At 46.6% G+C, this 26,610-nt stretch overlaps 1 protein-coding gene across 3 annotated transcripts in view; it reads right to left on the bottom strand.

Moving 5' to 3' along the window:
* LOXL2 (lysyl oxidase like 2) overlaps positions 1–26,610 on the bottom strand; it is a 234,189-nt gene that overhangs the window by 96,326 nt on the left and 111,253 nt on the right. Inside the window, exon 1 of one of the 3 annotated variants that reach the window (XM_063931873.1) lies at positions 15,648–15,775. The exons of the other annotated variants lie outside the window; for them this stretch is intronic. The gene's annotated coding sequence lies outside the window, so the exon portion shown is untranslated. Of the gene's footprint in view, positions 1–15,647; positions 15,776–26,610 lie in introns of those variants that run through there. 3 annotated transcript variants of the gene reach the window in all.

Here is a 26,610-nt window from a genome sequence, read left to right as displayed (position 1 = left end):
TAATGGGTGTTACAGTGTCTGGTATAATGTGTAATGGGCATTATGGTGTGTGGCATAAAGTATAATAAGCATTACGGTGTGTGGCATAATGTGTAATGGGCATTATGGTGTTTGGCATAATGTGTAAAGTGCATTACGGTGTGTGGCATAATGTGGCCATGCCCCTATTGTCATGTAGCCTCTCCTCTAGTTTCGTGTGGCCATGCCCCCTCATGACAAGTGGCCACGCTCATTTTTACCATCAGTACCACTAAGAAAAAAATTCTACTTGCACCACTGGGTGCAGGTGTCTGTTTCCTGTAGCTCTGCAGAATGGGATTATCTATGCAGTTATGTGCACTAGTTGGTAAGCCATTAGTTACATCTAGTTTCTGCACATCATTTTTATGACTATCACTGATTAAACAGAGCAATAACAGACGTGTTCTGCAGGGTGTGACAGTTGTTTTAAAACCAGATTCATAGATATTCTCATACACTGATTCTGGTTTTGTGGACTCGGAGATGACAACAGACAGGTTTGAGGTTCCGTGATAACCTCTGTGAGGAACCTGTTTACCAATATTAGCTTTGCCACCCAAATAATTAACATAATAAACATTCCTTATCGCCCCTTATTGCTGCGATTTGGAACATTTATTGTATTCTATTTATCAATCCTGTTATCAGTGGGTTCTCTGCAGAGCCAGATTTAGACCTCATGGGGCTCTAGGCAAGATACCAGTTTGAGGCCCCCTCCTTCAAACAATCCATAGCACTATATTTTCATTCCTGATTGCGAGTGGCATCACAAAAGTACCTTGGTCCATGCGTAATGCGATTGTGGTGCATGCACAGTCTACCAATAATCATTGAGTTGCATGAACATTGGCATTGCATACAAATCTGAATCAGGTCCTAGATCACTAGCCCTTATGAGTTGATAGGCTGCATTCTCTTGATTATTGATTCAGGAGTTTGTATTTCTTGGAGTGGACGGGATCTAGGTGAATAGACGAGTGTGTAAAGGAGACTGCAATTCCACCTTACACAGCAGTTGAAAACTGTATATTCTGGGCCTGATCTACACAGAGATAGGACGCATAGCATCCCTACTGTAATCCTGACCCTAACTCATCTCTAACCCCAAACCTCACCCTAACCATAACCCTAATACCCGGACCCTGAAACCAATACACTAAACCTTACACAGCCCTAATACCCTTCTCCTAACCCAAACCCCTAAACTAACCCTAATACCCTAATCCAAACTGCTGCACCAATCCTAATACCCTTTCCATAATGGCCTAACCCAAACCCCTAAATTAATTATAACTTTTAGATTTTCCCTCTTAGTACTATAAAGGTGTGTGGCCCTCTCCCCGTAGCTCCTTACATACAACACACAATTCTGATCTGAAAGAGTGCTAGGGATTAGAAGGTCGCAGCGAGGTGGCATCTGCAGTGGTGGTGTGGTGTGGATACAAAGAGCTGGTGGTGTGGTTGCTTAGGGTACATGCACAGTAATTTGTGTGTGTATGTGCCCTGCTCAGTGACGATGACATATAACGGTGATAAGTTATCACCACAGGCTATGGTGGTCTTATCTCACCCGAGCCGCGTGACCAGGGCCGTAACTAGGTGTGTGCGAGAGGGGCCTCGCACACAGCGCAGAGCCCTGGGGAGCGCAGTCACGGCCCTGTTCAACACTGTACGGAGCATCAGAGCTCCGTACAGTTCCACTGCCCGCCCCAGCACAGCAAGTCGCCTCAGCGGCTGGGGCATGTTGGCGGGTCCTCCCGTACTACAGAGCATGGGAGCTGCAGGGCCGGATTAACAAAGGGGCTGATGGAGCTGCAGCTCCAAGCCCACACTCCGAATAGGCCCACTGCATTCTTCAGAGCTGTATGCTGCAGTAGATAAGGGAAAGAAACTCCTTCTACTGCAGCGTCCCACGGCGCACCCCCTCCGGCCTCAACGCTCCTCCCCCACCACTGCCGCGATTAGGTGGCTCAAATGCCGCCAGCATGGATATCTTGCTTATGGAGGCGGCGCAGTGAAAGGCTCTCCTAGTCCTCCATGCGCCGCATATGTATGTATGCACGGAGACTCACCGCAACACATGACTTCACGCTGCGTGACGCCATGAAGCTTCTACTAGGGCACCACCGTGCTTCTCACTCCACAGCACAAGGTACAAGCACACACAGTCTATACAAGCATGATGGGGGTTGCTGCTCGTTGAAGGCCGGCCCAGCCTCTGATGATCCTCCTGATTGCAGTGACCGAGGTGAGACAACCCATACCTCCTGGCTGCCTAGGGGCTGCTCTAAACTTTTTTATTTATTTTTCTACTACAAATATAATAATAATAATATAAACATAAATGAATATGTATATATATATATATATATATGTGTGTACAGTGTGTATTTTATAGTGTGTGTATATATGCCGTAATGTGTATAAAAGGGGACTCTGTCTATCGTAATGTGTAAAAAAGGGGACGCTGTCTGCCGTAATGTTTAAAAAAGGGGACGCTGTATGCCGTAATGTGTAAAAAGGGGGACTGTCAGCCGTAATGTGTAAAAAGGGGGAACTGTCAGCTGTAATGTGTAAAAGGGGGACGCTGTCTGCCGTAATGTGTAAAAAGGGGGACTGTCTGCTGTAATGTTTAAAAGGGGCTCTACCTGGTGTAGTGGCGCTACTGGGCTGCGTAATTTGAATGATGGAGACTACTGTGCACCGTAGTATGAATTGGTATTATTTGGTGGCCACACCCCTTCCCCATGAAGCCAATCTATCTTGCATGGGGGGCGCCGATGCCGTTTCTTGCACACAGCGCTAAAATGCCTAGTTACGGCACTGCGCGTGACACAGAGCTTTCGTTTTAATTTTCACACTGCAAGCACTGGGTGCCTGGGATTTATTTTTTTATGGTAGGTGGGGAATGAACAGACTGCCTTATATTACAAGTACCTAAAATGTGCAGACAACGGGACTCTTGGGGTATGGACGAGTCTGCGTGATGTTATGACATCATGCGGTAGTCGCACAATGCTACACTGGGAACATTTTAGACAGGCCAGATTTCTTCCTGGGGCCCATCCAAGGGCCCTTTGGGATCCACAGGGCCCTAGACGGCACCTAGGTTGACTTGTGGGAAATCAGAGCCTGGTTCTCGGCCCAGCAATATGCGCATCTAACAATGGTGCTAGCTAATGTGGCCAGGCTCCAAATATCTGACGCATGGGATGTTTCTCCTCCTAAAATCATGCGGAAACTGTTGTTTTCAGGGGAATTTAGTTGAGTAACAGGCATCTCTGAATAAGGCCTAATAGTACCATTCCTGGTTACTCTTCCAGGCGGAGGAAACTCACATTCCTTCTATATGACAACAGAGGTCAGGAGAGATATGCTCCGTTTGAGCTGCAGATTTAAGGAAAAATGAAAAAGCCAGACAGGAAGTTTCTGTGTATCCTTCCTTAGAACCACTAATAGAAAAATAAAGAAAACGCCATAAACAAACTTGGCTGCTCAGGGACCAATGGAAGCTCAGTTTGAGGATAGCCAAATTCATTAGTGGCTCAGGAAATGCTTAGGTATAGTTAAAGGGCCCCAGTCCATAGGCTAAAATCAGTATCAGATTGCTGGCTGTGACATCATTTCATAACACCCATTATTAGCACACAATACCGCTGAGAGGATGGCCACGTTATACAGTCCTAGATGCGCAATATAAAATGCATTACCAACTGTCCAGTACATAATACCGTTAAATGCTCAGCATATAACACAGACCATAATGCAGCTGCATGGGCAGTTTACACAGTAATAAAGACCCATGTCCACTGTACAGTAAAGACTCATGTCATTCTGATCTCATGACCAGTATGCAATATAGCTTTATGTGCAGTATATATATTATAGTCCTGGGTTGACAAACATGCACCTAACAGAAAGGCCACTATACAGTATAACCATTCGCATGCTGACTGACAGGAAGAAGCAGTTTGTGGGTGGTAACTGACCGTTTTCTGGGAGTGTCAGGGAAAACGCAGGCGTTCACAAGTGTTTTCAGGGAGGGTGTGTGACGTCAGCTCCGGCCCCGATCAGTCTGTTCTCATCGCACTGTAGGAGTAAGTCCTGGGCTCCGCACAGACTGCACACACTGGTAAAAACCATTCACTGGTGAGTGAGGTGTGAACGGATTTGTAGCTGTCCTCTGACTGAGGGATTTTTTAGCAGCTCAGCGTACACATGCGATCACACACTTGCACGGCGAATTTACACTCCCCCTTGGGCGGCGACTATCTGATTGCAGAACAACAATTTTAGCAGCCCAGAGATCAGGTCTGAATTAGGCCCTAAGAACATTTAAATAAGATTCCTTTTGTTGGCACTTTTATAGTCTCATTCCCACATGTGGTAAATAAGTTAGCTGCCATTCATTAACCAAAAGGTTATGAACTACAAATGATGGTTCTCCTTGGAGAATAAAATAGTCTATTAAAATAGTCCAGGCTTTAGAATGCAAGCTCTCACGAGCAGGGTCTTCTTCCCTCATGTGCTTTTACGTCTCATATTTAACTTATCTTCTTTTCCTTTCATCAATACTCCCTTTGATGGCACCAAATCCTTCGGTTTTCTGCCACCCTGATACTTTATTGACACAGCTATGTTTTATATACCCTGTACTTGTCCTATATTGTATTGAACTGTAAGTCACTGTCTTCATGTTTTGCTTATTTGTTTACTCTGTAATTGGGTTGCTGCGGATCCCACGTGGCGCCATATAAATAAGGGATAATAATAATAATTTCTTTTACTGAACAATTTGTGATCATTAGAAAAACAATAATCCCTATATACGTGAAGCTGGCCCATTCCTGGAGCAATTCAGCCTGTTATGGGATAGCTAGCCTGACCTTGTCACTTGCACCTGGTGTTAGTAGAGGGTCCTGTACTAAGGTGGGAGCAGTGAAGACAAAGAAAGTCTGTAGCACAGCTAATGCAGGAGCCCTGAGGTTATTTAACATCATCCTGAAAACTAATTAGTAGTGAGAGTGTGAAAGGGAGGAGAGAAAGTAGACTTTGTAATGGTAGTAGCCTGGGAGGGAAGGCGGCCAGGGTAAGAGTCACAGCACAAAGGAATGTGATGGACAAAAGAACCAGTTTACAAAGAGAGGAACATGATGAGAGATATATTCAGAAATTAGAAGTTTGATGGGTTAATATGGGGACGTGGACATGTCAGAATTATAACATAACCCTGAAATGACCTATGTAGGAATGAGGCCCCCGGCACATCTGCAGCGCATATCTGTACAAAACACATGTACAGTATATACCTCACATGCTTCACACTCACAGAAAACCAGACCCGTCACAATCTGCTGGAATTAAAGGTTTTCTATGGTCACAAATGGAATAGTGATCCATTCCTGCGGCCAATTTATTATGAAAAACATCATAATTACACAGTCATACTTCTCTACTCTATAGGAATGTCCAAGAGACTCACAAGTCTAGAGAGAATAAGACGTTTCTCTTTCTGGGAAGATGGCAGGTCATGGGGTCGCCCACTCTATGACACTTGGCGGTCTTGCTCAGAAGTGGGTGGAGCCTGATGATGCTTATTTTGTTTAAAGATTAAAACAATGATCAGAAAGCAGTTTACTCTGTTTCCATAATAACAGACACTACTAGTCTGTAAATGACAGAATTTTCTGTACATAACAGCATATGCCCACAGGCTACAGAACCTATAATATAGTTAAAGAATGTAATCCGTTCACCTAAATATACAGTGCTTGTGTAGTTGTAACAACTAATGATAAAGGAAAATAGCCATCAGGAAGATAGACTATAAATCTCTCCTTTGATGCAACATGTGCAGTGTACACAAAGCAATAATAATGTCTGCAGCTCAGAGACACGTGTTCCCTGCAGCCATATTCTGAGAGAGAAATTTGAGATGTACGTTTTAATAAGAATGCTGGCAGATGAGGCTACACACTGCACACTGTTTAAAGTTAATTAGACGTAGCCAATTTTCAGGGCAATGTCTTGTCTCCCATCCTCCATGAAAGAGCAGAGGAACAGTGTGCGTGCAGCGCCACAGGGATCAGTGATTGCTTCCAATGTGTACTCCGTGCATGCGCTCTGCTGGAAGAAAGCCACGAGCACTATCACACAGGTAGTAACAAGGCCAGGTCTGGAGAGGCAGCTGACTTAGGTGCAGTGATACTTGGGGGACTATTTCTTAAGACTAAAACCATGTAAAAACTTCTGTTTCTAAATGGTTTATGTAAATATAGGCATCAAGGGGAGATTTATCAAAGCTTGGAGAGAGATAAAGGCCCCGATTCTGATTCGTACTGTATAGCACAGCCGCAGGGAAGCGGCTCTGCCAGTGGCACACGCAGGGGGGGGTTTCCATACTTGCCTACCTGACCCTCTCCATGAGGGAGAAAATGCTCTGTTCCTGGACTTTCCTGGTAATGTATGATTGTCATCCCCTGTGGTGAAACACCTTTCTTATCAATTAACTAGCTCACCACAGGTGATGGCAATCACACATTACCAGGAAAGTCCAGGAACAGAGCGTTTTCTCCCTCATGGAGAGGGCCAGGTAGGCAAGTATGGGGGTTTCTGAGTAGCCAGAAACCCCCCCCCCCTCTTACCGACCAAAACTGTTTTTCAGGAGACGGAGACAGTCTTATCCCAGTCTCTACAGCATTCGCAGGCCGCCCTCAATCAGAGCTGCCCGACCCTCTGCTGCCTGTTCAGCTCAGTTGTCAATGCTTCCACAGAAGGCTATTTACCGGGCAGCGCACAGCGATCACAGGCTGCGGAGTTCTCCCAGAATGGGAATGAGAGAGAGAGGAGGATCTACACCGCCCAGCACTGCAGCCCGCACTTAGGGTCACAGAGGAGATCTGCAGTTCAAATGGCATGCTGTAATCTGTAATGTGTGTGAGCAAGTATGCTATCGGTGTGTATACTATTTGTGTGTCTGTATGTATGTATGTATGTATGTATGTATGTATGTATGTATGCTTGCAAGTGTGCTTTTGGTGTATTGTGTGCGTGTGTGTGTTCTGTGTATGTTTATAAGTATGCTGTGTGACATGCAATGTGTGTGTGTGTGCAGTGTGTGTATGTATCACACACGCACACGTATATATATATATATATATATATATATATTTATGCATGTATGTGTATGTATTATGTATGTATCTATATATATATATTATATTATACACACACACGCGGAAAAATCCCCTCTTAAAAATCTGCGTTTGCCCCTGTGTGCAATACCGTACAGCTAAAATGCAAGTACAGCAGGAGGCGTCTGTAGAAGATAACTGCCTCCTGCCAGCATCTGTGATCCGAGTGCTGCGTCCTGAGATCCTGATGGTCACAGCCTTCGGTCAGTCTGCGTAAACTGATGCTCACTCAGACTGACCGTCGGAACTGGTCAGCTGAGTCCTGGAAGTCTGCATCCAATGACATGGCTTGGCACGCCTACAAAATGCAGAACAATCCTGGTCATCACCACCACTACTCCGGCCCCCAAACACAGCAGCATGTCAATCATGATGCGGCTAAGGGGGTACTTTGAGCGATCATGCAGGACCTGTTCTGCACGTGTAGAATGAGTCCTGAGTATGCACTGAGTCCCAACTACTGGATTGGAACATAAACCAGCAAATTTGCATACAAATCCGAATCAGGCCCAAAGTGCCAACCAATCAGCTCCCAAGTGACATTTTTCAAATACAATCTGTAAAATGACAGAAGCTGATTGGTTGGTACTTTATCTCTCTCAACGTTATCTCTCTCCAAGCTTTGATCTCCCCCTCAGAGCTTTCTAAGAAATGCCTAACGTTAGGCAATCTAATATTGAAGACCGCTGTCCCCATAATTATCAATGGGAAGTTCGTTTTGGGCCAAAATATTTTAGCCCCGATATCTGAAGCCATCTTCACACCTGTAACCTGTAGGCTACATTTTTGTCGGAGAGCAATCTGCAGACCGTATTAATTATGGGAATCCGGTCTGAAGGTCGACAATGTTTAGGTCGACCACTATAGTTCGACAGTCACTAGGTTGACATGTTTTCAAGGTCGACAGGGTTTCTAGGTTGACATGTTCTAGGTCGACAGGTCAAAAGGTCGACATGAGTTTAAAAAAAATAAAATCTTTTTTTTGAACTTTTTCATACTTAACGATCCACGTGGACTACGATTGGAACGGTAATCTGTGCCGAGCACAGCGGCAGCGGAGCGTGGCACCTTGCTCGAAGTTTGCTCGCCATGCGAGGGGACACGGGCACTAATTGGACTTCCCGGTCACTGTATGGAGAAAATGACACCAAAAAAATTGAAAAACTCATGTCGACCTTTTGACCTGTCGACCTAGAACATGTCGACCTATAAACCTTGTCGACCTAGTGACTGTTGACCTATAGTGGCCGACCTAAACATTGTCGACCTAGACACTGTCGATCTAATGATCCACACCCGTAATTATGTACAGTAAGGTCAGAACCCGGAAGTAAAGGGATAGAGAAAGCTATCAATATACTATGTACTCTTTATCTAAGCTGCTATTATGGCAAGAGGGTTTTTATTTTTAATTATATATTTAAATTAAAGTACACTGCATTGTGAAAGTACAGGTAGCAACTAACGTGTAATTACACTGTTACAGTCCTATAGTTAACGCCAGGACAAACCAAACAACATAATTACAATACAGTGTCAAAACCTATGTCAGTAACATCGCAAAGCATGCCCAGGGGGAAGATCAAACAACCAATCAGTGACGGTTATACAAACAACAGAAGAATGATGCGCTGCCACCTGTTGGTAATCAAGGAGAATGGGAGGATCATTGGCTATCCTCCGGAGCTCATAGCAAGTGTACAGATGTAGAAATCTATGAATTTTTACACATTTAAAGATCGGTCGCCGAGCTGCCCGGCGGTGAATACGGCTGTTGGGCGACCAGGCGGGGGGGCAGTGAAGTTACTTCACTCCCCCCCGTCACACGGCCCCATAGAAGTGCAGGCAAATATGGACGAGATCGTCCATATTGGCCTGCATGCACAGCCGACGGGGCACCAGCGATGAACGAGCGCAGGGCCGCACATCGTTCATCGCTGGTGCCTCCATACTCAAAGATATGTACGGGATCTCGTTCATTAATGAACGAGATCGTTCATATCTTTGACGATTATCGGCCAGTGTGTAGGGCCTATTAGTGTTGAGCGGTAGAACAGCAATATAACTTCCCCATACCTTGTAGAAAAGACAGTATGCTTCTCCTTGTTGCACAATGTAAGCTAGCGGAAAATGTAAGCTAGCATTTCTTCACCAGAGAGACGGAGGGGTGCACTTCTGAATCCAATTTTTTGAGAATTGTTTTTGTATCTGATGCAGTTAATGCATTTTACCCCCTTTACTGATCCTCTCCACACTAGGAAAGCCTCCCAGCACTGTGCACTCCTGGCCAAAGGGAACATAGGGGGTAATTCCAAGTTGATCGCAGCAGGAATTTTGTTAGCAGTTGGGCAAAACCATGGGGGTCATTCCGAGTTGTTCGCTCGGTAAAAATCTTCGCATTGCAGCGAGTTTCCGCTTAATGCGCATGCGCAATGTCCGCACTGCGACTGCGCCAAGTAAATTTGCTATGCAGTTAGGATTTTTACACATGGCTTTTTCATCGTTCTGGCGACCGTAATGTGATTGACAGGAAATGGGTGTTACTGGGCGGAAACAGGCCGTTTTATGGGCGTGTGGGAAAAAACGCTACCGTTTCCGGAAAAAACGCAGGAGTGGCCGGAGAAACGGGGGAGTGTCTGGGCGAACGCTGGGTGTGTTTGTGACGTCAAACCAGGAACGACAAGCACTGAAATGATCGCAGATGCCGAGTAAGTCTGAAGCTACTCAGAAACTGCTACGAGGTGTGTAATCGCAATATTGCGAATACATCGTTCGCAATTTTAAGATGCTAAGATTCACTCCCCGTAGGCGGCGGCTTAGCATGAGCAAATCTGCTAAAATCCGCTTGCGAGCGAACAACTCGGAATGACCCCCTATGTGCACTGCAGGAGGGGCAGATATAACATGTGTAGAGAGAGTTAGATTTGGGTGGGGTGTGTTCAAACTGGAATCTAGATTGCAATGTAAAAATAAAGCAGCCAGTATTTACCCTGCACAGAAACAAAATAACCCACCCAAATCTAACTCTCTCTGCACATGTTATATCTGCCTCCCCTGCAGTGCACATGGGGGGGTGATTCTGAGTTGTTCGCTCGCTAGCAGATTTTAGCAGCATTGCACACGCTAGGTCGCCGCCCTCTGGGAGTGTATCTTAGCTTAGCAGTATAGCGAACGAAAGATTCGCAGAATTGCAAATAGAAAATTCTTAGCAGTTTCTGAGTAGCTGGAGACCTACTCCTACACTGCGATCAGCTCAGGCCGTTTCGTTCCTGGTTTGACGTCACAAACACGCCCTGCGTTCGGCCAGCCACTCCCCCATTACTCCAGACACTCACGCGTTTTTTCCTGGCACGCCTGCGTTTTTCCGCACACTCACAGAAAATGGCCAGTTTCCTCCCAGAAACACCCACTTCCTGTCAATCACACTCCGATCACTTCAACAATGAAAATTCTTTGTTTGGACGTGAGTAAATCTACTAAGTTTTGAGCTAAAATACTTAGCGCATGCGCCCTGTGTACCATGCGCATGCGCAGTTAGCCGCTAATCGCAGTATAGCGAAAATGGGCAACGAGCGAACAACTCGGAATGACCCCCATGGTTTTGCCCAACTGCTAACAAAAATCCTGCTGCGATCAACTCAGAATTACCCCCATAGTTCACCAGATGATCTTCAGCATACTGTAGTTCCTTGCTAATGTCCTTCAATGTGCAGCCCTGTAGGAAAAGGTCATCTCACCCTGATTACATCTAGGGCAGGGGTGAGAATCAGGGAGACCCATTAGAAAGCACCTCAGTGGGGACAGGTAAGTTTTGTGAAAGATGATAAACGCTTGTTGTACAAACTACCTGGTAACAGAGTACAAGAGGTGGATAATGGTCCTAAGTCAGGTTCAGATGGAAAGTGCATTGCTCATGCTTACTTGGAAGTCAGGGCCGTCTTTTTGTATGGGCTCAATGGGCAGTTGCCCAAGGGCCCCAGGAGTATAAGGGCCCTAGGCTTTTTCCAGGGGTACCAGATTTTTTAAAATCGTCCCTTGGCAACTGGGTATATCTGACTTCAAAGCAGTGGTCCCCATGCGGGCCTGTTTAATTGCTCTTCCCGGCCAGATATCTTGGGTTCTTTCTGACTGAGAGTTTTTCTGAGGCGAAACTCCAAAAGTTGGGAGACTCTCCTTTCAGTGGACAGCTTCTCTCTATTATGCCCAGAACTAGAGATATCAGCCATCCAGCAGCTGGTCTCGGCTTCAGCTCCACACGCCTGGTATGCAGTCCTATTTTTTAGTCGGTGGATTGCTCTGGCTCCTGAATTCTTATCCCCAAGTCCTCAGTATCTCCTGAAAGGTGGGACTCTTTAGTATTTTATCCCATTGAAAGCTAAGAAATCTATTACCAGGAACTGGAGACATCTGCAGGCAAGCAAGCTGCCCTCCCACAGGAAAATGATGACTATTAAGCCCACTCCACTATCCCCCCGCATATTAAACTCCCCCTGCCACCATGCAAGTCATGTAACGGGGACCCCGTCATTCAGCCCAATGCCCCTTTCTACAGTTTAGTGTTCCCCCTAACACCCCATCCACCACCATCTGTGCAGTAAAGAAGTAATTAGCAGAAATTACTGCTCCCTACTTGCGGAGCAGAAGATAGAACACCCCCCACTGCCCATGGGACATCAAAACTGCTGCTGATAGCACCCCCCCCCCCACCCCCCCACCCCCACCCTACTGCTGGAGGATGGGTAGGAGCACCAGCGCACTGTTTTGCCCAGGGGCCTACACTGCTGTTAAGATGGCCCTGTTGGAAGTAGCAGCCATGCTAACATATGGTAATGGAGCAGGAGGCGTCTAGTATAAGTAGGCGTCTCCTACATGCATGAGTGATCCTATCCTGGGTCTGAGGACACAGCATCGGATCATCCCTACTTTTCTGGGCCCACTGCCACCAAAGCTATATATAGACCCTCTGGGCTAAAACACACTACCCGGCTGGCGCCGCCCGGCTAAAACCCGGCCGGCTTTTAACCGCTGCCATTATGCAAAGACACATTGAGCGCAATGTGTCCTTACACACGGCACGGTCCCGGCCCGGCTATCCACTGGAAGGTCCGGCTGCCGGGCTGTCTTTGCAGCCAGTAAACCGTGTGTGTGAAGGGGAGCTTTCACACACAACGGTTTTTTTCCCAAGCCGTGTCTAATGCTGCGCATGCGCACAGCTTCACACACGGCTCAAAGCTGTCCTGTGTGACAGACTCTGTCGGTTTCTCCCGAGGGCAAAAAGCCAGACAAAGTTTGTCCGGCTTTTTGCCATCCGGGAAAAACCGGAGTGTGTGTTATAGCCCTCTGGTCCAGCACTTACCAGAGCAATGGAAGGACTATGAGGGTTACACACTAATGATGATACTGAAGAGTCTGCACTGAACCCATAACAAGTAATCAGTCAGTCAGTCAGTCAGTCGTATTCCATACCTGCCATCATCACTGCTGTAGGAGTCAGGACTCTGCAGAGTGTGTTTGAAAAATGGGCATGGCCTCATGGCACAGGGGCATGTCCATGTGTCGTGCCCTCATTTATTGTCACTCTGGGGGCACGCACAGAAATTTGGAACAGGATAAGCCAAGCCCTCAGTCCACTGAAACCACACCCACTATGTGTAGAACACACCTCTTACTGCTAGCCACGCCCCTTTTGACAGTGGGACATGAGGAATGTATGTAGGTATGCCGTGCCCCAGGTCCATGCAAGGAGGAAAAATTGAGAAGTTACCCATAGCCACCAATCAGGTTCTAGCTATTATTTATCAAGTACATTCTGTAAAGTTATAGCTCGAATATGATTTATTGCTATGAACAACTTCTTCACCTCTCCTCTTTAAAATGTTTGATATATCTCCCCCAAAATCTTTAATACCCAAATGCATGCCATGGTGAACAGAACGCCAAAATATATCATGTAAAAGAGGGAAGCAGACTGATACAAGTAACCTGTCCAGGTCCCCCAACGTCCACACTTCAAAAGACTGCACCAGTGTTACTATAACCAATACATATATCCTTGGGTATCCGATACTTCCCATAGAACAGAGTGCTGCATATAAATAAATCCAGAATAAAAGGGCTGGTATCAGGGCACATTTTACAGATATCCCAGATTAATTACAGATGTGACTATTAAAACAGTGACATTCTTCAAACCTGGCATGTTTCCAGCACTTTAGCAATGGAGCCCCCTGCTGAATGGAAGCAGACACAAATCATCTCACTCCCTGCAATGACAGGGTTAACACATGAGGAGAAGGCTGCAGGAATATCCATCAGAGGCAGGAAGTACCCCTAATAGCTAAACCATAGGAACCTGCGGAACGCGGTGTGCCTGGAGTGGGGGTACACATTTAGGGGAGCAGATAAGGCAACAACTCTATAACACAGTGATAACAACATACTGCACTGTGTAATGACATCGAATATCTCTATACACTGTTATAAATTATAATGCACCATATAATACCCCAGATTGTCTCTATACATCTACAAAATATAAGCAAATTTAGAGGTGAAAAGCGTTTACATACTTTAGAGGTGAAAAGCGTTTACAACAATGTTACACACTTCAGTGATATTTGTATACATGTAACATCTGCAGAGTATCACTCAGTAGCAAGCTGTGTAAAATCAGCAAAGCATCACACATGATAAGAGTGTTTCATTCTGGAATGCATCACTGTCCATAGATTATGTATTCCATGCAGAGCATCACTCAATATAGGCTATGTAACCTATGTAGAGTAACTCTCACTAGATATAATTGTGCAAAACATCAATAACTATGTTCTATGCAAACTGTGCAGAGCATCACTCACAATAGACTGTGCAACTTATGCAGAACACCGCTCACTATAGACTACGTAACGTATGGAGAACACTACCCACTATAGGCTGTGCAATTCTTGCAGAACATTAATCAACACAGACTATGTAATGTATGCAGAGCATCACTCACTATAGGCTATGTAACGTATGCAGAGCATCATTCTCTATAGGCTATGTAACTTATGCAGAGGATCACTCACTATAGGCTATGTAATGCATGCAGAGCATCATTCTCTATAGGCTATGTAACTTATGCAGAGCATCACTCACTATAGGCTATGTAATGCATGCAGAGCATCATTCTCTATAGGCTATGTAACGTATGCTGAGCATCACTCACTAAAGGCTATGTAACGTATACAGAGCAGCACTCAATAGCAATTCTGTCCTTTACTGCACACACAATCAATAATGACACACTGAGTTATTCTTCACACTGATAAAGGAAAGGATGTCATTCAGTAGACTGTTATACACTAGACTGTACATACACTAGACTGTACATACACTAGACTGTTATACAGTAGACTGTATACACTGTTATAAATTATAATGCACCATATAATACCCCAGATTGTCTCTATACATCTACAAAATATAAGCAAATTTAGAGGTGAAAAGCGTTTACATACTTTAGAGGTGAAAAGCGTTTACAACAATGTTACACACTTCAGTGATATTTGTATACATGTAACATCTGCAGAGTATCACTCAGTAGCAAGCTGTGTAAAATCAGCAAAGCATCACACATGATAAGAGTGTTTCATTCTGGAATGCATCACTGTCCATAGATTATGTATTCCATGCAGAGCATCACTCAATATAGGCTATGTAACCTATGTAGAGTAACTCTCACTAGATATAATTGTGCAAAACATCAATAACTATGTTCTATGCAAACTGTGCAGAGCATCACTCACAATAGACTGTGCAACTTATGCAGAACACCGCTCACTATAGACTACGTAACGTATGGAGAACACTACCCACTATACGCTGTGCAATTCTTGCAGAACATTAATCAACACAGACTATGTAATGTATGCAGAGCATCACTCACTATAGGCTATGTAACGTATGCAGAGCATCATTCTCTATAGGCTATGTAACTTATGCAGAGGATCACTCACTATAGGCTATGTAATGCATGCAGAGCATCATTCTCTATAGGCTATGTAACTTATGCAGAGCATCACTCACTATAGGCTATGTAATGCATGCAGAGCATCATTCTCTATAGGCTATGTAACGTATGCTGAGCATCACTCACTAAAGGCTATGTAACGTATACAGAGCAGCACTCAATAGCAATTCTGTCCTTTACTGCACACACAATCAATAATGACACACTGAGTTATTCTTCACACTGATAAAGGAAAGGATGTCATTCAGTAGACTGACATCTGCAGAGCATTGCTCACTGAGACATCTGCTGCAGGCTATATATGTCAGCCTGTGTGTTCCCATACACTGGTAGTGGGCACTCACTCTCATGGCTATTACTACTATATGAAATGAAATGCATACATCTCCAGCACACACCCCATACCCTGAGTGTGAACTCACAAGTCAGTAGCAGTTGTTGCAGGCTCGGAGTGCAGTGGCTTCTGTCTGGGTTTCTGCTCCCAGAACACAGATGATGAGGGTCCCTGGATGTGTTATAGAAGCTTTCCCCTAAGTCTCTAACTCTCCCCTGCACTTTTTGAAGACAGAGAACCCTCCCTCCCTCTCACCCCCTCCACACCCCTCCTCTCCCAGCCCCCAGCAGACTGAGACGTCCTAGCTATGGAGGGTGAGCTCATGGATAAGCACTGAAATATGAGTTCAGTAGCTGTGCAGTAGCCCACACACTGGGCTCTCAGAGGTTAATAATCACACCTACCATTAATACTGTAACGGAGGAAAGCATTGTGTCAGCAGGGAGATATGTTTGCTATAACATGTAAAGGTTAATAGATAGATATATAGGTTACATCTATACATTGTGTGTATATGTGCAGGACAATGGAGACCTCAGCATGAGAGCTGTCTGGGACAGTGACATACCAAGCAGTGTCCTGGCTGGGCAAAGTGTCGGGGTCACCTCGCCCTGACCTCTTTGTCCTAGGGAAAATGGTAGGGGACACACGAGATGTTTTGTCCATGATTTTTATATTACTCGAGTCAATTTACAACTGGAACATTTTTGTTCTCCCTAGAAACACAGTCTGTGACCAGAGGGTTGGGAGGGGGAGCTACTTGTGGGATGAGAAACCCCTGCTCTGAATCTTCATGACAAAAATCATCATGACCTACGATGCTCAGTCTGTGAGAAACGTTCACATCTATATGGGTGAATTAATAAGGTTTATATTTACATCGTACGTACTTGAGCAAGATATCGGCTTTCATATTCCTTCATAGTAAGCTCCCTGCTGTGGCCTCCAATGCACAGCAGGAATGTAGTGTGCTCACTAATAATGGACTACATACAGGGCTACTTTGAGGATCCCTGGCCACCTTTGTCCTTCTATCGAGTGCACTGACCCCCTCGCATATAGGCACCGATGAGCCAAAACACTATGACCACCTGGCTAATATGCTGTTGCTCCTCAGTGTGCTGCCAAAACAGCTCTGACCCACCCAGCCATAGACTCTGCAAGACTTCTGAAGGTGTCCTGTGGTACCTGGTACCAGGAAGTTATCAGCAGATTCTTTAACTCCTGTAAGTTACACCAGTGCCGTAACTAGGCATTTTAGCGCTGTGGGCAAGAAATGGCTTTGGCGCGCCCCCCCCCCACCTCATGTAAAACAAGGGCAGTGCGCGCTATAGGCGCGCACAAAAAAATTAGGGGCGTGGCTTCATGGGAAAAGGGTGTGGCCACAAAATAATACCATACTACAGTGCACAGTAGTCTCCATTATTCAAATTACAACGCACAGTAGCGCCACTACACCAGGTAGAGCCCCTTTTACACATTACGGCAGTCAGCGTCCCCTATTTACACATTACGGCAGACATTGTCCCCCTTTTTACACATTACGCCAGACATTGTCCCCCTTTTTACACATTACAGCAGACATTGTCCCCCTTTTTACACATTACGGCAGACATTGTCCCCCTTTTTACACATTACGCCAGACCTTGTCCCCCTTTTTACACATTACGCCAGACATTGTCCCCCTTTTTACACATTACGGCAGACATTGTCCCCCTTTTTACACATTACGCCAGACATTGTCCCTCTTTTTACACATTACAGCAGACATTGTCCCCCTTTTTACACATTACAGCAGACATTGTCCCCCTTTTTACACATTACAGCAGACATTGTCCCCCTTTTTACACATTACAGCAGACCTTGTCCCCCTTTTTACACATTACGCCAGACCTTGTGCCCCTTTTTACACATTACGCCAGACCTTGTCCCCCTTTTTACACATTACAGCAGACATTGTCCCCCTTTTTACACATTACAGCAGACATTGTCCCCCTTTTTACACATTACAGCAGACATTGTCCCCCTTTTTACACATTACAGCAGACATTGTCCCCCTTTCTACACATTACAGCAGACAGAGTCCCCCCCCCCCAGTAAATCCTGCGTTTGCCCCTGCATGTACTAACCAGATAGGTCAGACAGACTGAGGCGCTCTGACAAGTTCCAAATTGCAGAGGGGGGGCCGGGCTGCCGCTGGGCCAGAGAGCAGCATCCCTGTCACACTGATGCCGCTCAGCCGCAGCAGCAGCTGGTTCAGTGGGACACAGGCGGGCGAACGGCAGCGGCGGTTTCAGAGGAAGTTGGGCGGGCGGGCGGCCGGCGGCTTCAGAAGAAGTTTTGAGCGCGCGGCCGGCACCTTCAGGAGAAGTTGGGCAGGTGGGCGGCCGAGCGCGCGGCTAGCCGGCGGCTTCAGAGGAAGTTGCGGCAGCTTCCGGGGGGAACACGGGCGGGCGGCGGTGACTTAAGTAGTACAGAGGCGGCGCCGCCATCAGCGGGACACAGGCGGCGCCGCCTTCAGCTGTCTGGGCCAGCGGGTGTGCTGCTGATGGTGCGCCCTCAGTGCATTTGCGCTGTGGGCAAGGCACCATCGGCACACACCTAGTTACGGCCCTGAGTTACACATACCACAGACGCCTGGCTGGAGTGAGGTCTGGTCAATATGGAGGCCAGGATAAAACCTTGAACCCTTCATTGTGTTCCTCAAACCATTCACCAACTAAACAGACTTTTGCTAAGAGGCATAATCTTGCTGAAAGAGGCCACTTCTGTCAGAGTGCCGTTGCCATTAAAGGATGTACATGATCTGCATCAAATTAATATCCACATGGGTGACTGGGCACAGGATGTTCCAGCAGTGCATTTCCCAAAGCATCACATTTCCTCCAGTTACTTGTTTTCTTCCCACAATGCATCCTGATGCCATCTCTTCCCTAAGTAAATGACAAACACATACTTGGCTGTGCACATGATGCTACCAGTACCAAAAAAAGGGTTTAGTGAACGTGTTGGGTACAAAATCCTAAGGTCCAGTTCCAACACTCATGTTCCCATTGAAGAAGCCTTCGAAAGTGGACAGGGGTTAGCATGGGCACACTGACTGGTCTGCGGTTACCCAGCTCCATACACAGCAGGGTTCCATGCACTGTGAGTTGCGACACATTACTCCTGTCACCATTAATAAAATTCCCTGTGAGTTGTGCCACAGCAGAACTCGTGTTGGTTTGCACCAAACAAGATAGACTGACTTTATGTCAGTGGATCACACATGCTCTGACCCAGCCATCTGGCCATATGATTCAGCACTTATAAAGTCAATCAGGTCTTTGCACCTGCCCATATTTTCTGCATTCAACACATCGAGTATCTAATATCAGCATACAGTATTACATATCCATGACCTTGAGATAGTCAATGCCATTTGATTCATATGGAAGTGGTCACAATGGGCCTAATTCAGACCTGATCGCTGTGCTGCTAATTTTGTTGTCCTGCGATCAGATAGTCGCTGCCCAAGGGGGAGTGTAAATTCGCCGTGCAAGTGTGCGATTGCATGTGTACGCCATGCAAAAATGTCCCTCAGTCAGAGGACAGCTGCAAATCCGTTCGCAACTTACTCACCATCGAATGTTTTTTTTACAGGGTGTGCAGTCTGTGCGCAGCCCAGGACTTACTCCTACAGTGCGATGAGAACAGGCTGATGGGGTCCGGAGCTGACGTCACATACCTCCCAGAAAAGCGCTTGAGCACGCCTGCGTTTTTCCGGACACTCCCAGAAAATGGTCAGTTACCACCCACAAAAGTCCTGCTCCCTATTATCTAACCAATTACTGACCCAAGTGCATATTGTGCATATTGTGCTCCCTAGCCCTATTTCTTGTAGCTTGTAGATAAGACGCATGTGTGGTACAGTGTCGAAAGCTTTGGCAAAGTCTAAAAAGATTATATCCACCTCCTTACCCTGATCCAGGTTCGCACTTACTGTTTCATAAAAGCCAAGTAAGTTGGTCTGACATGATCTGTCCTTCACAAATCCATATTGGTTCCTTTTAATGACCTTATTTGCTTCAAGGAACTTTTGAATACTGTTCCTTAGAAGACCTTCCAATACTTTCCCCACTATAGATGTAAGACTAACTGGTCTATAATTACCTGGTTCAGCATTGCTCCCCTTTTTAAATATCGGCACTACCTCTGCTATACGCCAGTCTTTGGGAACCATACCCGATTTAACCGAATCCATGAAGATCAAAAATAGAGGTCTTGCTAGTTCAGCGTGCAGCTCCATAAGAACCCTAGGGTGAATTCCATCGGGAACAGGTGACTTATTAATATTTCTCTGACGTCCTAGTGGATGCTGGGACTCCGTAAGGACCATGGGGAATAGCGGCTCCGCAGGAGACAGGGCACAAAATAAAAGCTTAAGGATCAGGTGGTGTGCACTGGCTCCTCCCCCTATGACCCTCCTCCAAGCCTCAGTTAGATTTTTGTGCCCGGCCGAGAAGGGTGCAATCTAGGTGGCTCTCCTGAGCTGCTTAGAATAAAAGTTTAGTTTAGGTTTTTTTATTTTCAGTGAGTCCTGCTGGCAACAGGCTCACTGCATCGTGGGACTAAGGGGAGAAGAAACGGACTCACCTGAGTGCAGAGTGGATCGGGTTTCTTAGGCTACTGGACATTAGCTCCAGAGGGACGATCACAGGTTCAGCCTGGATGGGTCACCGGAGCCGCGCCGCCGTCCCCCTTACAGAGCCAGAAGAGACGAAGAGGTCCGGTGAAATCGGCGGCAGAAGACATCCTGTCTTAAGACTAAGGTAGCGCACAGCACCGCAGCTGTGCGCCATTGCTCTCAGCACACTTCACACTCCGGTCACTGAGGGTGCAGGGCGCTGGGGGGGAGCGCCCTGAGACGCAATATAACAGTATATACCTTAGGTGGCAAAAAGAATACATCACATATAGCTCCTGGGCTATATGGATGTATTTTAACCCCTGCCATTTTTACACAAAAAAGCGGGAGATAAGGACGTCGTGAAGGGGCGGAGCCTATCTCCTCAGCACACAAGCGCCATTTTCCCTCACAGCTCCGCTGGAAGGACGGCTCCCTGACTCTCCCCTGCAGTCCTGCTTCAGAATCAGGGTAAAAAAGAGAAGGGGGGGCATTTTTGGCAGCAAATAACGATAATAACAGCAGCTATAAGGGAAAAACACTTATATAAGGTTATCCCTGTATATATATATAGCGCTGGGTGTGTGCTGGCAGACTCTCCCTCTGTCTCTCCAAAGGGCTAAGTGGGGTCCTGTCCTCTATCAGAGCATTCCCGGTGTGTGTGCTGTGTGTCGATACGCGTGTGTCGACATGTATGAGGAGGAAAATGATGTGGAGGCGGAGCAGTTGCCTGTGTTGGTGATGTCACCCCCTAGGGAGTCGACACCTGACTGGATGATTGTATTTAAACAATTAAGTGATAATGTCAGCAATTTGCAAAAAACTGTTGACGACATGAGACAGCCGGCAAATCAATTAGTGCCTGTCCAGGCGTCTCAGACACCGTCAGGGGCGCTAAAACGCCCGTTACCTCAGTGGGTCGACACAGACCCTGACACAGATACTGAGTCTAGTGTCGACGGTGACGAGACAAACGTAATGTCCAGTAGGGCCACACGTTACATGATCACGGCAATGAAAGAGGCATTGAACCTTTCTGACACTACAAGTACCACAAAGAAGGGTATTATGTGGGGTGTGAAAAAACTACCAATAGTTTTTCCTGAGTCAGAGGAAATAAATGAGGTGTGTGATAAAGCGTGGGTTTCCCCCGATAAAAAACAGCTAATTTCTAAAAAATTATTAGCATTATATCCCTTCCCGCCAGAGGTTAGGGCGCGTTGGGAAACACCCCCTAGGGTAGATAAGGCGCTCACACGTTTATCTAAACAAGTAGCGTTACCGTCTCCTGATACGGCCACCCTCAAAGAACCAGCTGATAGAAGGCTGGAAAATATCCTAAAAAGTATATACACACATACTGGTGTTATACTGCGACCAGCAATCGCCTCAGCCTGGATGTGCAGTGCTGGAGTCGCATGGTCGGATTCCCTGACTGAGAATATTGATACCCTGGATAGGGACAATATTTTGTTAACTATAGAACATTTAAAGGATGCATTACTATATATGCGTGATGCACAGAGGGATATTTGCACCCTGGCATCAAGAGTAAGTGCTATGTCCATCTCTGCCAGAAGAGCGTTATGGACGCGACAGTGGTCAGGGGATGCGGATTCAAAATGGCACATGGAAGTATTGCCGTATAAAGGGGAGGAGTTATTTGGGGCTGGTCTATCGGACCTGGTGGCCACGGCAACGGCTGGAAAATCCACCTTTTTACCCCAGGTCACTTCACATCAGCAGAAAAAGACACCGTCTTTTCAAACTCAGTCCTTTCGTTCCCATAAGTACAAGCGAGCAAAAGGCCACTCCTTTCTGCCCCGGGGCAGAGGAAGAGGAAAAAGACTGCACCATGCAGCCGCTTCCCAGGAGCAGAAGCCCTCCCCTGCTTCTGCCAAGTCTTCAGCATGACGCTGGGGCTTTACAAGCAGACTCAGATATGGTGGGGGCCCGTCTCAAGAATTTCAACGCGCAGTGGGCTCACTCGCAAGTGGATCCCTGGATTCTACAGGTAGTATCGCAGGGGTACAAACTGGAATTCGAGGCGTTTCCCCCTCGTCGGTTCCTGAAGTCTGCTTTACCAAAGTCTCCCTCCGACAGGGAGGCAGTTTTGGAAGCCATTCACAAGCTGTATTCCCAGCAGGTGATAATCAAGGTACCCCTCCTGCAACAAGGAAAGGGGTATTATTCCACGCTGTTTGTGGTACCGAAGCCGGACGGCTCGGTGAGACCAATTTTAAATCTGAAATCCTTGAACACTTACATAAAAAGGTTCAAATTCAAGATGGAGTCACTCAGAGCAGTGATAGCGAACCTGGAAGAAGGGGACTATATGGTGTCTCTGGACATCAAAGATGCTTATCTCCACGTCCCAATATACCCTTCTCACCAAGGGTACCTCAGGTTTGTAGTACAAAACTGTCATTATCAGTTTCAGACGCTGCCGTTTGGATTGTCCACGGCACCTCGGGTCTTTACCAAGGTAATGGCCGAAATGATGATTCTTCTACGAAGAAAAGGCATTTTAATTATCCCTTACTTGGACGATCTCCTGATAAGGGCAAGATCCAGGGAACAGTTAGAAGTCGGAGTAGCACTATCTCAGGTAGTGTTACGTCAGCACGGGTGGATTCTAAATATTCCAAAATCGCAGCTGATTCCAACGACACGTCTACTGTTCCTAGGAATGATTCTGGACACAGTCCAGAAGAAGGTGTTTCTCCCGGAGGAGAAGGCCAGGGAGTTATCCGAGCTAGTCAGGAACCTCCTAAAACCAGGCCAGGTCTCAGTGCATCAGTGCACGAGGGTCCTGGGAAAAATGGTGGCTTCTTACGAAGCGATTCCATTCGGAAGATTCCATGCAAGAACGTTTCAGTGGGATCTACTGGACAAATGGTCCGGATCGCATCTGCAGATGCATCAGCGGATAACCCTGTCGCCAAGGACAAGGGTGTCTCTCCTGTGGTGGCTGCAGAGTGCTCATCTACTAGAGGGCCGCAGATTTGGCATTCAGGATTGGATCCTGGTAACCACGGATGCCAGCCTGAGAGGCTGGGGAGCAGTCACACAGGGAAGGAATTTCCAGGGCTTGTGGTCAAGCATGGAAACATCTCTTCATATAAACATTCTGGAACTAAGGGCCATTTACAATGCCCTAAGTCAAGCAAAACCTCTGCTTCAGGGTCAGGCGGTGTTGATCCAATCGGACAACATCACGTCAGTCGCCCACGTAAACAGACAGGGCGGCACGAGAAGCAGGAGGGCAATGGCAGAAGCTGCAAGGATTCTTCGCTGGGCGGAAAATCATGTGATAGCACTGTCAGCAGTGTTCATTCCGGGAACTGGGAAGCAGACTTCCTCAGCAGACACGACCTTCACCCGGGAGAGTGGGGACTTCACCCAGAAGTCTTCCACCTGATTGTAAACCGTTGGGAAAAACCAAAGGTGGACATGATGGCGTCACGTCTAAACAAAAAACTGGACAGATATTGCGCCAGGTCAAGGGACCCTCAGGCAATAGCAGTGGACGCTCTGGTAACGCCGTGGGTGTACCAGTCAGTGTATGTGTTCCCTCCTCTGCCTCTCATACCAAAAGTACTGAGAATCATAAGAAGGAGAGGAGTAAGAACTATACTCGTGGTTCCGGATTGGCCAAGAAGGACTTGGTACCCGGAACTTCAAGAGATGCTCACGGACGAACCGTGGCCTCTACCTCTAAGAAAGGACCTGCTACTGCAGGGGCCTTGTCTGTTCCAAGACTTACCGCGGCTGCGTTTGACGGCATGGCGGTTGAACGCCGGATCCTGAGGGAAAAAGGCATTCCTGAAGAAGTCATTCCTACTCTGGTCAAAGCCAGGAAGGACGTAACCGCAAAACATTATCACCGCATTTGGCGTAAATATGTTGCGTGGTGTGAGGCCAAGAAGGCCCCTACAGAGGAATTTCAACTGGGTCGTTTCCTTCATTTCCTGCAAACAGGACTGTCTATGGGCCTAAAATTAGGGTCCATTAAGGTTCAAATTTCGGCCCTGTCGATTTTCTTCCAGAAAGAACTGGCTTCAGTACCTGAAGTTCAGACATTTGTAAAAGGGGTGCTGCACATACAGCCTCCTTTTGTGCCTCCAGTGGCACCTTGGGATCTCAATGTGGTGTTGAGTTTTCTAAAGTCACATTGGTTTGAACCACTTTCCACTGTGGACTTAAAATATCTCACATGGAAGGTGTCGATGCTGTTAGCCTTGGCTTCAGCCAGGCGTGTGTCAGAATTGGCGGCTTTATCATATAAAAGCCCTTACTTAATTTTTCATTCTGACAGGGCGGAATTGAGGACTCGTCCTCAATTTCTACCTAAGGTGGTTTCTGCATTTCACATGAACCAACCTATTGTGGTACCTGCGGCTACCAGGGACTTAGAGGACTCTAAGTTGCTTGACGTTGTCAGGGCCTTGAAAATATATGTTTCCAGGACGGCTGGAGTCAGAAAATCTGACTCGCTGTTTATCCTGTATGCACCCAACAAGCTGGGTGCTCCTGCTTCTAAGCAGACGATTGCTCGTTGGATTTGTAGTACAATTCAGCTTGCACATTCTGTGGCAGGATTGCCACAGCCAAAATCAGTAAAAGCCCATTCCACAAGGAAAGTGGGCTCATCTTGGGCGGCTGCCCGAGGGGTCTCGGTTTTACAACTTTGCCGAGCAGCTACTTGGTCAGGGGCAAACACGTTTGCTAAATTCTACAAATTTGATACCCTGGCTGAGGAGGACCTGGAGTTCTCTCATTCGGTGCTGCAGAGTCATCCGCACTCTCCCGCCCGTTTGGGAGCTTTGGTATAATCCCCATGGTCCTTACGGAGTCCCAGCATCCACTAGGACGTCAGAGAAAATAAGATTTTACTTACCGATAAATCTATTTCTCGTAGTCCGTAGTGGATGCTGGGCGCCCATCCCTAGTGCGGATTGTCTGCAATACTTGTATATAGTTATTGTTACAAAAATTCGGGTTATTATTGTTGTGAGCCATCTTTTCAGAGGCTCCTTTGCGTTTATCATACTGTTAACTGGGTTCAGATCACAAGTTGTACGGTGTGATTGGTGTGGCTGGTATGAGTCTTACCCGGGATTCAATATCCTTCCTTATTATGTACGCTCGTCTGGGCACAGTATCCTAACTGAGGCTTGGAGGAGGGTCATAGGGGGAGGAGCCAGTGCACACCACCTGATCCTTAAGCTTTTATTTTGTGCCCTGTCTCCTGCGGAGCCGCTATTCCCCATGGTCCTTACGGAGTCCCAGCATCCACTACGGACTACGAGAAATAGATTTATCGGTAAGTAAAATCTTATTTTAACTTTTTTAATCGGTCACAGACTATCTCCTCACATAAATAAGCATTTAGCAGTGGGACATTATCTTTGTTGAGATAATCACCCACTCAGTGATCAGGTCTCAATCGGGCCCTATGTTTTGGCTCATGCAAGGTTGGAATGTGGGCGATCCACCCACTCTTCCTGGGGTCTTGGACACACACACACACACACACACACACACACACACACACACACACACACACACACACAGTGATAGAGAAAGAGAGATTTAGAAGGCTACTTCTAAAGATAAGATCTATTAAATGCACTGACTATACACATTCATTGCTGTGGCCATCTGTTCTGGAAGGCTGATTCACAAATTTACCACCATCCATAAATGAATCCCTCCCAGTGGTCATTCTTAAGAAGGAAGAATCCTTTTTTGGCGCCTCCAACCTGACTTCCTATGAGACAACTTGCCTCATATGTGATTACAAACTCATCTCTTAGGCCGGAGTATAACATGCTTGATGGGGTGAGGTGCTGGGAACTGGAGGGGAGTGAGGAGCTCCCTGTTATACTGACGGCTGGCATAGTGTCCTATTCCTCCGATCCCTCTACCAGATTAGACGGATCATCTCATTGTCAGATTGGCCCTTTATAAACACCACATGTTCAGTGTCTACGTGAGATACATGGGGCGGGAATCTGTTCACTCTAAACACTAGCACATTTTCTCGGAAATCTGAACAGAACTCTAAATAAATGATAGAAGTTATTTAACGCTCTACAAACCAGAGTCAGATCTTCTGTAACCCATTTATAAAATAAGGGATGCTAATATATGTTACAGTAGGTTTGAAGCATTTAATGTATATAATGGGGGTTATTCAAAGATTAACGCAGATCGCTGCATACGCAGCCAGATCTGCGTCCATCTCACATGTTTGAGGCCGCCCAGCACAGGGCAAGGCCACCCAAGATGTGTGAGCCTGCTTCCCGATGTGTCCGCAATTAGATTGTGGATGCATTGGAACTAAGGTTGACCCTCGGCAGAGTGGGTCAGGCGGCCCGCC

The sequence above is a fragment of the Pseudophryne corroboree genome, chromosome 6, assembly GCF_028390025.1.
Source record: "Pseudophryne corroboree isolate aPseCor3 chromosome 6, aPseCor3.hap2, whole genome shotgun sequence".
Taxonomy (NCBI): Eukaryota; Metazoa; Chordata; class Amphibia; order Anura; family Myobatrachidae; genus Pseudophryne; species Pseudophryne corroboree.
Note: the sequence above shows the minus strand (reverse complement) of the source record. Positions and strands in the feature narration are given on the sequence as shown.